At 45.4% G+C, this 17,402-nt stretch overlaps 1 protein-coding gene and 1 pseudogene across 1 annotated transcript in view; one reads left to right on the forward strand and one right to left on the reverse strand.

Moving 5' to 3' along the window:
- kif25 (kinesin family member 25) overlaps positions 1–17,402 on the forward strand; it is a 321,128-nt gene that overhangs the window by 275,865 nt on the left and 27,861 nt on the right. The gene's annotated exons all lie outside the window — the stretch shown is intronic.
- LOC140201963 (platelet-activating factor receptor-like) lies at positions 4,383–9,775 on the reverse strand (annotated as a pseudogene).

The following is a 17,402-nucleotide window of genomic DNA, read 5'->3' on the forward strand; positions in this document are numbered from 1 at the left end:
AAAACCCTGGTTAAACCACACTTGCAGCAACACATACAAAATGTTGAAGATACTCAGCGAGGCCAGGCAACATCTATGGAAAACAGTACAGTCAACGTTTTGGGCCGAGGCCCTTCGGCAGGACTATGTTCAGTATTGTGTTCAGTTCTGGTTGCTTCATCAATTTGTTTTGTCCTTGAGGTGGTGGTGATGAGCCATGACAGTCTTTCTGCTGAAGGGCCTCCCACAGTCGTGCTGTAGCAGGAATTCCAGGGTTAAGTCAAGATGCCAAAGTATCAATGATACTGAGCAACACACACAAAATGCTGGAGGAACTCAGCAGGCCAGGCAGTATCTATGGAAATGAATAAACAGTTGACATTTCAAGATGAGAGCCGGTATCGGGACTGGATGTGAAGGTGGAAGATGGCGGAAAAAGAAGGTGGGGGTGGGGGAGATGACAATTAAAGCCCAGTGGCTGGGGGAGGAGGGATGAAGCAAGCAGCTGGGATGTGATGGATGCAAAAGGTAAAAGGCTGGAGATGAAGGAATCTGACAGGAGAGGAGAGTGGACCATGGGATAAGGTGAAAGAGTAGGAGCACCGGGGGGTGATAGGCAGATGAGGAGAAGTGGTAAGATGAGAGTGGGGAATTGAAGAAGAGGGGAGGGTGAGCAGGAATAATTACCGGAAGTAATGAGTTCCATCGAAGGGTCTCAGTTAAAATTAGTTGTTATATTTCTAACTGCAAAACAAAGTAACTTGTATCAGTGACAATAATCCCAATTCTCATTGTGTGCCCCTGTACCTTATGGGTTTATGTACTTCCAGCTCAGGATACATGACATGGAGGTGAACTAGTTCCCATGTGCCTGCTGCCTTTGACTTTGACTCGCAGGTAGACTTGGCTGCCACTGGGTGAAATGGCACCCTCATTCCTGGCACAAATAGCAAAGGATACTGGTCCAGCAGCTCTCTCCATTTCACAGGGTTCATCTGGGGCTGCTTGGAGCATGACCTCCATTTTCTTGTGCTGATGCTGAGATGAACGTTGTCATAAACAGTGGAAAACTTGTCAATCATGTCTTGCATGTCGGACTTAGAGCGCAGTCATCAATGAATAGGATATCTCTCAGCACCGTCTCTTTGACATTAGTAATGACTTGAAGCCTGCGCAGGTTGGACAGCTTGCCATCCATCCTGTATTTGATGTGGATTCCAAGATACTGCCCTGGAATGCATCAGTCAACCTCACACTGAACATTATGCTGCACATCTGCTCTCACTCCATCCTCCCGCCACCCCACTAGGAATAGGGTTCCTCTGGTCCTCACCTACCACCCCACCAGCCTCCGGGTCCAACATATTATTCTCCGTAACTTCCGCCACCTCCAACGGGATCCCGCCACTAAGCACATCTTTCCCTCCCCCCCCCCTGCATTCCGCAGGGATCGCTCCCTACGCAACTCCCTTGTCCATTCGTCTCCCCCATCCCTCCCCACTGATCTCCCTCCTGGCACTTATCCGTGTAAGTGCTACACATGCCCTTACACTTCCTCCCTTACCACCATTCAGGGCCCCAGACAGTCCTTCCAGGTGAAGTGACATTTCACCTCTGAGTCGGCTGGGGTGATATACTGCGTCCGGTGCTCCTGATGTGGCCTTTTATATATTGGCGAGACCCAACGCAGACTGGGAGACCGCTTTGCTGAACATCTACGCTCTGTCCGCCAGAGAAAGCAGGATCTCCCGGTGGCCACACATTTTAATTCCACATCCCATTCCCATTCTGACATGTCTATCCACGGCCTCCTCTACTGTAAAGATGAAGCCACGCTCAGGTTGGAGGAACAACACCTTATATTCCGTCTGGGTAGCCTCCAACCTGATGGCATGAACATCGACTTCTCTAACTTCCACTAAGGCCCCACCTCCCCCTCGAACCCCATCTGTTACTTATTTTTATGCACACGTTCTTTCTCTCACTCTCTTTTTTCTCCCTCTGTCCCTCTGAAAATACCTCTTGCCCATCCTCTGGGTCCCCCCACCCCCGTCTTTCTTCCCGGACCTCCTATCCCATGATCCTCTCGTATTCCCTTTTGCCTATCACCCGTCCAGCTCTTGGCTCCATCCCTCCCCCTCCTGTCTTCTCCTATCATTTTGGATCTCCCCCTCCCCCTCCAACTTTCAAAACCCTTACTCACTCTTCCTTCAGTTAGTCCTGACGAAGGGTCTCGGCCTGAAACGTCGACTGCACCTCTTCCTACAGATGCTGCCTGGCCTGATGCATTCACCAGCAACTTTGATGTGTATTGCTTGAATTTCCAGCATCTGCAGAATTCCTGTTATTATGCTGACAAGGGTGGGCTCCAGCATACAGGCCATTTGTGACTGAGTTACCATCATCGCGCACACCGACTGACATCCTGTAATGAAACTGCTCGACCATGGTGATGAAAATGCCAGGGAAACTAAACTTCACCATGATCTTCCATAGTCCCTCTCGGCTCACAGGGTCAAAGGTCTTGGTTCGATTGAAGAAAGTAGTGTCGAGCTGTCCGTTCTGCTCCTGACATTTTTCCTGCAGTTGTCTCATAGCAAGGATCATATGGATAGTTTCTTTTCCTTCCCTTAAGCTGCACTGCCTTTCTGGGAGATGACCTCATTCCAGATGAGCATTGAGCCTGTCTAGCAGGACTCTGGCTAAGATTTTCCTCAATACTGAGAGCTAACGGATCCCTCTGTGGTTGTCGCATGCTTGGCAGTTTCTCTTCCTCTTTTACAGGTGTACAATGGATACATCCTTCATTTCTTGCAGAATCTGAGCCTTCTCCGAGAAGGACTGCAGGAGCTCCATCAGTTTGCAGGTGAAGAGTGAACCACCTGTTTTGTAGACCTTCCTTTTTTTGGAAAAGAGAGTCCATCTCATGGTTGACATCAACTCGATCAAGACACGTTTATGGAGAATGGTTTGTTCAGCACAGCTTCAAAATGCTCAGCCCATCTGTCCAGAATCTTGTTCTGCTCAGTGATGAGTGTGGTGCCACTTGCGCTTAGGAGTGGCGAGATCCAGGAAGGACGATAGCGATAGTGTTTTTATCTCATTGTAGAATCTCTTCGAGTCATGCCTTTCCGCAAAGACCAGAATCTTGTCGGCATTTTTGCAGAGCCAAGTCTTGCAGCTTTCTGAATTTGGCTTGAATTATTCTGCACGTATTGGCAAATGTTGTCTTCTTGGAGATGCAAGAAGGATCATTCTGATTGGCTTTGTGTAGCCTGTGCCTTTCCTGTAGGAGAGCTTTCATCTTCCTATCATTCTTGTCTAAACAATCTTGGTTCTTCCTTGCTGTATGGCCAAAGACCTCGAAGGAGGCAGAGTGAACACGATAGTAGTCCAGTCATCTTCAATATGCCCTCCAAGATGAACATTGGCCAGCTGTGACTGCAAGCTATGAACCAAGTGGTCTGCAGTAGTACCCGATTTCAGCTTGCTGACATTGAGCTTATTGCAAATTTCCTTGCACGGGGACATCGTTTGGGTTAGATGTGGACGTTAAGTTTGGAAAAATTGGATGGTGGTCTGTCCAGCAATCTGCGCCACATAAGGTTTTGGTCATTCTGACATTGTGTCTGTCACGTCTTCTGGTGATGACATAGTCAATCAGATGCCAGTGAGGATGCATCCAAGAGGTCTGGCAGGTGAAAGACTGTGTTGGTCGTGCATGACACAACTTTTCAGAAGAAGCAGGCAGTTACTGTTGCATTTGCCTGCCCCATAGTGCTCTTGGACTCCATCCCAGGTGATCGTGGTCTCTTTCCACTCGACCAATGAAATCTCCAAGGACAAGGAGCTTGCCTGTTCTTGGTACAATCACAATCAGAGAATCTGGCTCTCCATACAACTTGTTTTTGGGTTAGTCATCGTCAGGCTGCAAGCGCTGATCAGTGTGATATTGCATTTGTTCCTCAGGGTCATTAGATGATCGTTGAATCCTTTTGGCAGACCAGTAAGCTTTCGGACAAGGTGATTCTTGATAGGAAATCCAACTTCTGCTTCACGATGTTCGGTGCTGCTGCGTCCACTCCAGAAGAATGTGTAGCCACCACCTGCTTCTGTCAGTAGGCCTTCGTTGGCCAGGTGAGTCTCCGAGAAAGCTGCGATGTTCATCTTGTAACCTCTCTAGTTCCCTGGCCACCAAAGCACTTCTTCTCTCAGGGATGTCAGACCAGCTGCTTCTACCCAGATCACAGCTGCCTTTAGGCAGCAAATCTAGTAGCTTCAATATGGTGTTGTACCATGAATCGAGGTCTAATCACTGCATTGTTGGCCCCTTGGACAAATATTTCTGTAAACTTTCTTTAAAAATTCTCCGTCCCACCATCCCGCCAAGACTTCCATGCCACTCAGATTTGGTTCCTGGCCAACTTGAAGATCTTTTGCGAGTTGCACCACACTGTCTCACAGTAATCCTGCAGCTTGTAAAAGTGGAACTTTATCCATGAGTGAGGCTTGATCTTCAGCAGATGGCTACCCCTGAGCATGACTTTGATATCTTTATCCACAATGAAGACCTGAGGAAAATAAAGAGAATGCATCAGTCAAAGTAGAGAATGGGAAGGTAATGAAGAGGAAGAGGAAGGGAGGGAGGGGAGAGGGAAGTGAAACAGGGGTAAGCAGTAGGGAATTAGGAAGGCAGGGGACAGAAGCTTTGGGCAGGAGAAGGGTGGTATTGTGCAGGAAAAGGCAAGGAATTGCAAGAAATAAGATAGAATACTTAACCACAGTACAGGCACATTGGCCCAGAATGCTGTTCTACTTCTAACTTACTCTAATATCAAGTGACCTATGTGACAAAAAGTTTTCCCTCCCGGATGAACTCCATGCCTTTTATGCTCACTTTGACTGACAGAACACGGAGGCACCATTATGAGCTCCTACAGCGCCAGACGACCCAAGATTTTAGTTTCTGAAGCCAATGTGAGGGCATCTTCAGGAGAGTTAACCCACGGAAAGCATCCAGCCCAGACAGTATACCTGGCCAACTGTGAAAGACCTAAGCTCATCAACTGGCCAGAGTATTTACTGTTCTCTTTAATGGCAATCCGAGTACCCATCAGCCTCAAGCAGGTATCGATCATACCGGAGCCCAATAAGAGTGAGGTAATCTGCCTCAATGACCATCATCCAGTAGTGCATATTTTCACTGGTGTTGCAACATGACAACTCCTCCAATCTGCCTACCGTCACAACAGGTCACAGCAGATGCTCTTTCATTGGCTCTTCACTCAACCCCAGAACATCTGGACAGGGAAGATGAACACATTGACTACAGCTCAGTATTCAAAACCATCAGTGCATCAAAACTAATCTGAACACTCCAACACCTCGAAATCGATACGTACTTGTGCAAATAGGTCCTCAATTTCCTCCCTTATGGAGCCCAGTCAGTTCAGATTGGCAACATCACTTGCACAATCTCCATCAACACGGGTACATCACAAGGCAGTGTGCTTAAGCCCAAACTCGACTCTCTTTGTACAACTGTGGGGCTAATCTTGCTCCAATGCTATATTCTACTTTGCTGACAACACTGATGTTGTTGGCTGAATCAAAGCTGGTGACAAATCAACATATTGGGAGATTGAAAATCCAGATGAATAGAGCCACAGCAACAACTTCTCATTGAACATGAGCAAAACTAAAGAGTTGATTCTCTGCCTATTTTATTTTCACCATGCATGTCCAGCCCTGACACATCTCCAATCCCACCAGGAAGGCCTCAGACCTCTTCATTTCTTTCTGGACCCCAGAGCCAACCAGTTCACCTCCAACATTACTCTCCTCCATCTGGTGGAACTTGTCTTCACTCTCAATGATTTCTCTTTTGGCTCCTCCCACTTCCTTCAAACAAAGCGTGTAGCCGTGGACACTCGCATGGGTCCCAGCTATGCCTGCCTTTCTCTCAGTGACGTGCAACAGTCCATGTTATCAGCCTACACCGGTGTCACTCGCTGACTTTTCTTACACTACATCGACAACTGCATTGGTGCTGCACCCATGCCGAGCATGTCAACATCATCAACTATGCCTCCAACTTACACCCTACCCTCAAATTCGCCTGGTCCATTTCTGACACCTCCCTCCCCTTTCTCAATCTCTGTCTCTGTCTCTGGTGCCTCTAAAAAACCCTCTGACTCTCAGCTACCTCAACTGTACCTCTCCCCACCCTGTTACTTGCAAAAATGCAATCCACTTCTCAATTCCTCCGACTCTGACAGATTTGCTCTCAGGATGAGGCTTTTCTTTCCAGAACGAAGGAGACGTCCTCCTTGTTCTGGGAGGGAGGTTTGCAAATGCAGTTGTGGAGGGTTTAAACTGGATTTGCAGAGGGGTGGGAACCGAAGCGAAGAGGCAGAAGATGGGGCAGTTGGCACACAAGTAGAGACAGTTTGTGGGGAGTTTTTGAGGAAGGATAAGCTGATGATGGAGCAAAGATGCACTCACCCAGATGATTTGAGATGTGTCTATTTCAGTGCAAGGAGTATCTGAAACAAGGTGGATGAACTTAGAACTATAATGTTGTGGCTATTTCACAGATGTCTCAGGGGCAAGAATGGCTGCTGAGTGTATCAGGCTTCACACATTTGAAAAAGACAGGGAAGGAGGCAAAAGAGGTGGAGGACTGCCATTGTTACTCCGGGATAGTTTTTTTATACACAACCCAATAGTAACAGGGACATTGAGGAGCAGATAGGGAGGCAGTTTATGGAAAGGAGTAATAATAACGGGGTTGTTGCGGTGGGAGATTTTAATTTCCCAAATATTGATTGGCATCTCCTAGAGTGAGGGGTTTAGATGGGGTAGAGTTTGTTAAGTGTGTTCAGAAAGGATTCATGACACAATATGTAGATAAACCTACAAGGCTGTACTTGATCTGGTATTGGGAAATGAACCTGGTCAGATGTCAGGTTCTCAGTGGGAGAGCATTTTGGAGATAGTGATCACAATTCTATCTCCTTTACCATAGCATTGGAGAGGGATAGGAACAGACAAGTTAGGGAAACGTTTAATTGGAGTAAGGGGAAATACGAGGATATCAGGCAGGAACTTGGAAGCATAAATTGGAAACATATGTTCACAGGGAAACGTAAGGAAGAAATGTGGCAAATATTCAGGGGATACTTGCATGGGGTTCTGAGTAGGTACGTTCCAATGAGACATGGAAAGGATGGTAGGGTACAAGATCCATGGTGTACAAAGGCCATTGTAAATCTAGTCAAGGAGAAAAGAAGAGCTTACAAAAGGTTCAAAAGCTAGGTAATGACATGAATCTAGAAGATAAGACTAGCAGGAAGGAGCTTAAGAATGAAATTAGGAGAGCCAGGAGGGGCTATGAGAAGGCCTTTGCGGACAGGATTAAGGAAATCCCCAAGGCATTCTACAAGTATGTGAATAGCAAGAGGATAAGATCTGAGAGAATAGGACCTATCAAATGTGACAATGGAAAAGTGTGCATGGAACCGGAAGAAATAGTGGAGGTACTGAATGAATACTTTGCTTCAGTATTCATTACAGAAAGGATTTTGGTGATCGTAGGGATCACTTGCAGTGGAGTGAAAAGCTTGAGAATGTAGATATTAAGAAAGGAGATGTGCTGGAGTTATTGGAAAGCATCAAGTTGAATAAGTCACCGGGACCGGATGAGATGTACCCCAGGCTACTGTGGGATGCAAGGGAGGAGATTGCTGAGCCTCTGGCAATGATCTTTGCATCATCAATGAGGACGGGAGAGGTTCCGGAGGACTGGAGGGTTGTGATGTTGTTCCCTTATTCAAGAAAGGGAGTAGAGATAGCCCAGGAAATTATAGACCAGTGAGTCTTACCCTCAGTAAGTTGATGGAGAAGATCCTGAGAGGCAGGATTTATGAACATTTGGAGAGGCATAATATGATTAGGAATAGTCAGCATGGCTTTGTCAAAGGCAGGTCGTGCCTTATGAACCCGAATGAATTTTTTGAGGATGTGACTAAGCACATTGATGAAGGTAGAGCCGTAGATGTAATGTATATGGATTTTAGCAAGGCATTTGATAAGGTCCATGTAAGGCTTATTGAGAAAGTAAGGAGGCAGGAGATCCAAGGGAATATTGTTTTGTGAATCCAGAACTGGCTTGGACACAGAAGGCAAAGAGTGGTTGGAGATGGGTCATATTCTGCATGGAGGTCAGTGACCAGTGGTGGGCCTCAGGGATCTGTTCTGGGACCCTTACTCTTTGTGATTTTTATAAATGACCTGGATGAGGAAGTGGAGGGTTGGGTTAGTAAATTTGCTGATGACATAAAGGTTGGTGGTGTTGTGGATGATGTGGAGGGCTGTCAGAGGTTACAGCTGGACATTGATAGGATGCAAATCTGGGCTGAGAAGTGGCAGATGGAGTTCAACCCAGATAACTGTGAAGCAGTTCATTTTGGTAGGTCAAATATGATGGCAGAATATAGTATTAATGGTAAGATTCTTGGCAGTGTGGAGGATCAGAGGGATCTTGGGGTCCGAGTCCATAGGACACTCAAAGCTGCTGCGCAAGTTGACTCTGTGGTTAAGAAGGCATACGGTGCATTGGCCTTCATCAACCATGGGATTGAATTTAAGAGCCGAGAGGTAATATTACAGCTATGTAGGACCCTGGTCAGACCCCACTTGGAGTGCTGTGCTCAATTCTGGTCGCCTCACAATAAGAAGGACATGGAAACCATAGAAAGGGTGCAGAGGAGATTTACAAGGATGTTGCCCGGACTGGGGAGGATGCCTTATGAGAATAGGTTGAGTGAACTTGGCCTTTTCTCCTTGGAGCGACCGAGGATGAGAGGTGACCTGATAGAGGTGTACAAGATAATGAGAGGCATTGATTGTGTCGATAGTCAGAGGCTTTTTCCCAGGGCTGAAATGGCTAGCGCAAGAGGACATAGTTTTAAGGTGCTTGGAAGTAGGTACAGAGGAGATGCCAGGAGTAAGTTTTTTTACGCAGAGAGTGGCGAGTGCATGCAATGGGCTGCCGGCGGTGTTGGAGGAGGCGGAAACAATAGGGTCTTTTAAGAGACTCCTGGATAGTTAAATGGAGCTTCGAAAAATAGAGGGCTATGGGTAACCCTGGGTAATTTCAAAGGTAAGGACATGTTTGGCACAGCTTTGTGGGCCGAAGGACCTGTATTGTGCTGTAGTTTTCTATGTTTCCATGTTTCTAAACCTGATCCCACCGGTCATTCACATAATTTTCAAAACAGCTTGTTTTGTTGTCCTCTCTTTTATTGGTGTGGTTATCTTTATGGACTTTATGAATAAAATCCATAAAGAAGAACCCACAGTTCCTGTCCATTTTACAGCGGTAAGGACGACAGCTCTTATGACCTGCTTCGACTGAGCTGTTTTCAGCGGCCGTGAGACAGCGAGGTAACGGGTGAAGCTTATCAGTGACAAGAAGCAGAGAGTGCTGTAGGTGTTGATGTAAAACAGAGACCCCAAGAAACTGCACGCACGGTCAGATAATCTCCAGTTTCTTCCGTTATTGTAATAATCGACCCAGAATGGAAGAAACACAACGAACATCAGGTCCGCCAGTGTCAAATTGATCATGTAGATTTTGACTTCAGTCAGTCTTTTATTGGCTTTGTTGTATAATAAATAAAAGCATGCTGCGATGTTCCCCGAAAGCTCTACAATAAAGAGAAGACTGTAGATTACAACAAAATCTGGATGTAAATACAGACGACTCATATAATTTGTCGTTCGTGCAGTTCATGTTTGCCGCCGGTCACCCAGTGAAAGGCGCACAATTGTCTCCGTGAAGCTGCGGTAAATCCACCGATCACCTCCCTGCACTGTGCGAGATGGGTGCTGATCAACTTTTTACTCCGCAGTTGCATGAACAACTCCCAGATGCCGTTCTTCTACGAATGTGTAGGCTTGATTGTTAATTGTATCAGTGTCCAAGCGAGTTCAGTCTCAGACCCTTCCAACTTCTCTCGTTCTGTTAGCTTGACTCCAGATGGAGAAAGTCTCGTCTTTTCAGTTATTTCCAGGACTGGAGCTAACGGTCAATAATATTTCGCAGTCCTAATACCGAATGTGAAGTGTCATAGAGACAGGAACAGAATCTGCCGCGGACTTAGGGAGGGCGATAACTGCTCTGGTTCTTTTCGTTCCTCCCTTCAGGTTCCCGCCCCTTTGATCAGGAGAGAGGTCAAAATCTCTCACGCTTCAGTCAGAACCAAACCACGTATGGCGAGACCGGCATTTCCAGGAATGGGGCGAAAGGGCCAGATCGGTTCCGGTGAGAGGTGCTGGTTTCACGCCAGCGGTAGAGACCGGACTCACTCACCCAAATCGCTGAACGATGAGGTTTGACAACGTTTCAGTCTCTCTAACTCAGTCCTTATTAGACAATCGTACAGGGTGGAGGAGGACTTTCTTCCACGGGACTACTGAGTTGTCTGGCGACGCCAGTGTTGGACCCAGAGACTCTTGTGTAGATGCGACAGGAGGTGGTTGTGGGTGATGTTTTTTATGAGCAGTTAGCTGTCATTTCCCCAAGCTCAACGCCACTTCCCTGCTTTGCTTCTTAACTTCTTTCCTGTCTCAATTCCCATGAAACTCTGCCTTGGGAATATTCTGCGATTGAACCCTTGGCTAGAGAATTCTGAAGATCCTCCTGTCCGCAGTCCGGCATGGCCCACGGCTACTGAAACGCTGACCACTGGTTTAACACATCCGTCTCGAGAGGATTGTGCTTTCGGCGTGATCGCTGTTCTAAGCTCGGGAGAGGTGCCTAGTAGGAGGGTTAGGTCAGTGAACCATCCAAAGCGGTCGTCCTTTCCCGGCTACTATAGACTCCTTTTTGACCAATCACTTGTAAGGGACACGCGGGAGGGCTTACATTTTTATCCAATGCCCTTGTCGTGAGACACACTGCCACAGGACTTCTGAAATCTACTCTGCCATTTAGTGTCGGGGCACATTAGTGCTGCCGCCACTTAGCTCCAGTTGTACAAGTTCAATCCTACCCTGGGGTTACCGGTGAGAAGTTGACATGTCCTACCTGAGACAGTGGTTCTCCACCGTTTACTCTGGCTTCCTCCCATGTCCCAAGACAGGCTGGAAGGTTAACTTGGCCTCTGTAAATTGCCTCTCCATTTATAGTCGTAGAATAGCACAGAAACGGGCCCTTCAGCCCATCTAGTCTGTGCTGGACTATTACCCTGCCTAGTCCCATCAACTTGCACGAGGAGCATGGCCCTCCATACCCGTACCATCCATGTACCTATCCAAATTTCTCTTCAATGTTGGAATCAGACCCACATCCACCACTTGTGGTATAAGCTCGTTCCATGCTCCCTCCACCCTGTGAGAGAAAAAGTTCCTTTCATGTTCGTCTTAAATATTTCATCTTTCACCCTTAACTGGCGACCTCTAATACTAGCCTTACCCAACTTCAGTGGAAAAGCCAGCTTGCATTTACGTTATTTGTACCCCTCATAATTTTGTCTGCTTGCTTAAGCCCATCACCCTCACTGGGCCATAGGATGCTCACCTGGGCCATTCTTTCAGGTTGTCCTCAGGGACAGCTCATCTTCTTACTGTATCCTTCCACTACCAGGAATGAGTTCCTTGGAGCTTCAGTAGCGCTGGGATTTTAGGAGATGAGGATGCTGGCCCCTTGCCCAACCTTCCTCCTCTCACAGACAGGGTTGGGAGCATTCATAATTTTGTACACCTCAATCAAATCTCTCCTCATTCTCCTGTGCTCCAGGGAACAAAGTTTTAACCTATTCAACCTTTCCCTACAACTCAGGTCCTCAATCCTGCCAACAACATTTTAAATTTTCTCTGCACTGTTTCAGGCTTATTGATATATTTTCTGTAGGTAGGTGACCAGAACTGTGCACAATACTCCAAATTAGGAAGGTAGAAAAGAGCAACAGATATGGTTCCTTCAGCCCACAATGTAGTCTATGCTGACCATTTTGCAATGCCGCTAATCCCACTTACCCTCACTATCCTTCTCTGGCTTGCCTATTTATGGATGTGTCTAAATGCCTCTCCAACATGATTCCACCACCAGCTCCTCTGGCAGTGAGTCCCAGATATCAACCACCCGATGTAATTACCTTCCCATCAGATCTCCTTTAAGATCTTATCTCTCACTTTAAACTCTTGTCCTCTTATTTTGATACCCCTGCCATAGAAGGAATAATTTAACTAACTGCTCTCTCTCTACATCTTATTATCGTCATGCCTCCATCAGTCACCCAACAGCCTTGGCTCCAGGGAAAATGAGCCCAGTCTATCCAATCTCTGTCCATAACTGAAGCCCTCCAATCCAGGCAGCATCCTGGTGAATCCCTTCTGTAGCTTCTCCACCGCTGCCAGGTCCTTTCTAAGGTGTGGTGACCAGACACTACAGATAATGCTCCAAGTGCGTGCTAACCTATGCTTTGTAAAGTTGCAACACAATGCCCAACTCTTACATTCTTTCCCCCTACCAATGAACGCAAGCATGTTTAATGTCTTCTTCACCACATTGTCTGTCAGCATTGCCACTCTCAGTGAACAATGACCTTGGGCCTTTAGTTTATTAAAATTCCTTGGTGCCCTATTGTTTGCTTTGTGTCCTTGCCCTATTTTACTTCCCAAAATGAATCAGCACACACTTGTCAGGTTTAAATTCCATCTGACAAAGCTCTGTCCCATTTTCTGCTGTCACTTTAGATAACCTTCCATGTCCGGAACATTCATATCATGACCCAGTTAAACCGAAAGGAGACCAACCCTGACACCACGTGCCAGACAAGAATGGCTGACTATCTGGTGCGACACACTAAAAAACACCTTCCATGTTATTCACAACGATTCCAACTGTCAAGCTTGTCTAATCATCCACATCCAAGTTATTTATATAATTCCAAACAAGAAACCCAGCATCAATCCCTACAGTCACAAGCTTCTAATCAGAAAAAGACATCCTTTTACCATCACCCTGCTTCCTATCACCAAGGGGATTTTGGACCCCCAGGTCCAAGTCGATCCTAATCGAGATGCTGCTCGGCCTGCTGAGTTCTTCCAACAGATTTTTTGTTGCTCCACTATTTGGTAGCATTTAACCTTATTCTTTTGCTGTAGCTGGAGGTATTTTTTATTTTAAGATCATTATTAACATCAAGACTGCATGTATTACATTTCATGGAATCTTGCCTAAATCTTCCTTCATAGTTTTAGATTTCTGGGTCCACAGTATTTACTTTTCTTCATTTAATACATGAGTCAGCTGAAAACACTTCAACGAGCTCCTTGGAGGTTATTTTGGGAAGATATTCCTCTAGTATTCTCTACAAAGTATAAATTTGTAATTATAAGAGAAGAATCATTAAATGTTTAAAAAAGCAGCACAAATACTGAAAAAAATCTACGAAAGCAGTTTTATTAAGGTAGTAATTAGCAGTTACATACTCAGTGGGCACTTTATCAGGTATAGGAGTGTCCAGACTAAAGTGACTACAGAAGTGGAACCTGCGGTGCTCTTCTCCTGCTGTTGCCCATCCACTTCAAGGTTTGACATGATCTGCATTCAGAAATGCTCCCCTGCACACCACTGTTGTCTCACGTGGGTCTTTGAGTTAGTGTTGCCTTCCTGTCAGCTTGAGCTAGTCTGGCCGTTCTCCTCTAACCTCTCTCATTAACTAGGCAATTTTGCCCACAGAGCTGGAGCTCACTGGATGATTCTTTTTGTTTCTCACACCATTCTCTGTAAATTGCCAGGAGAAAAGGAGTTTCTGAGATGCTTAAACCACTTCATCCATTCCTAACAATCATTCCACAGTCAAAATCACTTAGATCACATTTCTTTCCAATTCCGGTGTTTGGTTTGAACTGAACCTGTCTGCATGCCTTTACGTACTGAGTTGCTGCAGTATTATTATCTGATTAGATATATACAGCAATGAAGTGTGTGACGATATTCTGAGTTATTCATGATGGCGTTTGACCACCCATTGTCCCTTTTCCACTTTGAAATAGAACACTTAGCCATCACGTGATCAGCTTGCTTACCAGCTCAAATATCTTCACAGACTCCCTGAACTTTACCCTCACAGGTGCCAACTCATCACTCATGCTTTCTAAACTAAGCCCATTCACTGAACTTCCGAACAAGCCATTAATTCTATCTTCAAGATCTTTAATTCTACTGGTTTCCATATTAACACCCACAGATGGTCCTCTTGGTCAAAACAACACCAAGTTTTGTCTCTCCACATCTCAAATTTGGTAAACAACCTCACGTTGTTTATTCTGAAATTCCAAAACCTATTGTAACAAATTAACATGTGCTGTCTCAGCATCTGAGAGAGCTGTTTCTCTCAGCAAGGTCAAAGGTCTTGAAACCAATCCAGACTTCAAATTTACCTTATTCAAAGGTTCAGAAACCATACTTTTCCCAATACCGTCAATAAAATTTACCTCATCAATTCTCGTCTCATCACTAACTTTTAGAATGCTGTCTAACACAAATGACTGAGAATCCTCAATTTCCACTGGTACCAAGGTTAACCTCTTATTCACTGAACCAAGTCCATCTGACACAATAGGACTGCATTCCTTTTCAACCGAGTCAGACAGCTCAGACCTTAACTGAGTTTCAACACAAAGTTCAGTACCCTGTGAATCCACAGGTACTTCAACAACCTGAACACGGGCAATCCGGACAGCTGCCTCTTCTAGGCCTTCATGACCAGTCCCAGTTTCAAATTCCAGTTTACCCTGATCCTCCCAGCTACTCTCTGGGAAACTCTCATCTGGAGTAAACTCAAACTCATGGGTTAAAACAACCTTGTCTGCTAATCTACCAGACTCACACAAGGTAGCTGCATCCCTTTCATCGAGATATGCCCTTACATCATCTGGAACACACTTCTTAAATTCCTCAATCAAATCCAGCTCTTTCAAGCTGTAAAGATCACTGGAGTCCAACACTGGACCTCCCAGCTGCCACATCTCCCTCTCGAACTCTCTGTGTTTCTGCCTCTTCAGCCTTGAGCTGTTTTAATTGCAACTTGTGCTATCTTTGCTCTTTCTCATTCTCTAACTTATGTCTATCTAACTTCATTTGTTCCAGTCGTAACCGGATCTCCTCTTTACCTGCAGGAAATCCCTTTAACACCTCTGGTCAAATTGCTTCACAGAGATATAGTGTTCAACTATTTTCCTTCGAATTTCTGCCTTTGTCATACCCTTCTTGATCTCTGTAAGTTTCAGTTCCTCAGCAATTTCCTGCAACTCATCCTTTCTGGCTTTCTTCAAAGCCACAGGGACTGGCGAGGCCAGGAAAACCCTAACATCCATTGCTGCTCTTTTTCCACTCAAACAAATTGAAAGGGATTTTCCCCAATCAAATCAATTAAGCCCCCAAGCAATTTGTTCAGATCCTGGACGCAGGCCCTAATTTTGTTAGGGACCCCGGACGGGTTGAAGAACCAGCAGAAATGGAATACACCTGGAGTCTGTTTTTACAGTTTACTAACATAATTTTTATTAGTAACTATGCAATATAGTAATATAAAACTAGATAAATCAAACAGGTTAGCAGAGTTTATGCATATACAGGTGTGGAAATATAAACCCAAACTTCTTCAAGCTTCAGAGGTAATTGATACAGTCTTACAATAGTAGGTAAATGAAGTCAGTTCAGTTCATGTTAATGAGTTGAGTAGAATTGAGGAGAGAGAGAGGTTTGTTGTCCACATAAGCCGATGCTGTCGATTCTTCCCGTTGTCCTCCGAAACTTCCAAGTTAGCCAAACTTGACCAACTTAAGAGCGCCGTCTTCAAGTGATAATCTACCAAACCAGGCAAGGGTTAGACACACTGGTAGACTCCACAAAGTTAGCCCAAACACACAAAGAGATAGCCACTTATCCAGTTCCATGACATACAAAATAACTCCAAGAGTAATATGCCACAGGGGTGCCTTTCTTCAGTGAACTACCACACCCAGACAAAGGGTAAATACACATGTGGTATTCACAAAGGTTTCCCTTCACCAGAGAACCCACTCCTGTGGATTACTAAGTGACAATCACACTTCTGTAGTCGAATGGAAACGAACTCACCCTCACTGGCTACTTAGAGAGAGAGTTCAAACAGTGATCTCTTTGTCACTAGGTTCTTTCTGTTTCAAACCTATCTCTCCTATTTTCTATGCCTGCAAACTTGTTCTATTTGCAGAAAACTTGAGAGTTATTTATCAATACTCAGGATCGATCCCAATTCATCCCTTTTGGGCTACTGGAAGTTTAAACCAGCGACCGACTCACTGATGTCTTCCATTGACCGAATCCAACTTGACTCTAACAGTGTGTGTGCCTGTGTGTCTTTGTATATTCAAAACAAGATGCAGAGAAACCATAACATTGATTGTCCATCAAATAACTCTACCTGCCTCTCTCTCTCCCTCTCTCTTTCTGGAGCAGCTCAAACAGTGTCAAAAAGTCAGTCTCATTCTCCCGACATTTTAAAGTGACAGTCCAGAGAAAATATGAACCCTAGGGGTACATAACAAATGTATAGGTATACCTAATAAACTGGCTACGGAGTGTAATTGCCTCTGGTCTGTATTGTGGACCTACAACTGCTAAAATTCAATAATTATCATTTTCAATCAATGAACAAAAAACTCTTCAGCAACTTCTAACAGAAACAGCTGATTCTCTGGATTCTCCTTCATACTTACAATGGAACTGGAATTGAATTGGTTTATTACTGTCACATATTCTAAGGTATAGCAAGAAGCTTATCCTGCAAACTTTTCATGCAGATCAAATTATTACCCAGTACATTGTGGTAATACAAGGTTAAGCAATAACAGTGTGTGGAAGGAAGTAATACAGCTACAGAGGAAGTGCATTGCAGGTCGTGATAAGGTGCAAGGTCATAACAAGGTAGATCGTGAGGTCAAGAGTCCATCTTATTGTTGGGGGGGGCAATGGGAGCAGACCCAAATGCAAGACATAGACACTGAAGTACTAGGAACTGGACTAGACTAGGCTCAGGGATGGCACAGAACACAGACTAGGAACTGAGACAGGAACACAGACTTGGGCTAGGACTTTGGCTAGAAAAGTGGGACCAGGTCAAGGAATTGGGAACTAGGAGCCTGGGCTTGGACTCTGAGCCTGAGACTGGACAAGGACCCAGAACCTGGGTCTTGACTCAGGCTTCGACCCTGGAACTAGGCGAGGACATGACATGGTCTTGGGAGACAGAAACCTTGGAGCTTTGGATGAGGACTGGATGCTCGGAGCCCTGGTCTAGAGCATGGGAACATGGAACCTTGGACTTGAGAGACAGGAACATGGAACACAGAGCCAGGACCCCTTT

Source organism: Mobula birostris, chromosome 8 (genome assembly GCF_030028105.1).
Source record: "Mobula birostris isolate sMobBir1 chromosome 8, sMobBir1.hap1, whole genome shotgun sequence".
In the NCBI taxonomy this organism is placed as follows: domain Eukaryota; kingdom Metazoa; phylum Chordata; class Chondrichthyes; order Myliobatiformes; family Myliobatidae; genus Mobula; species Mobula birostris.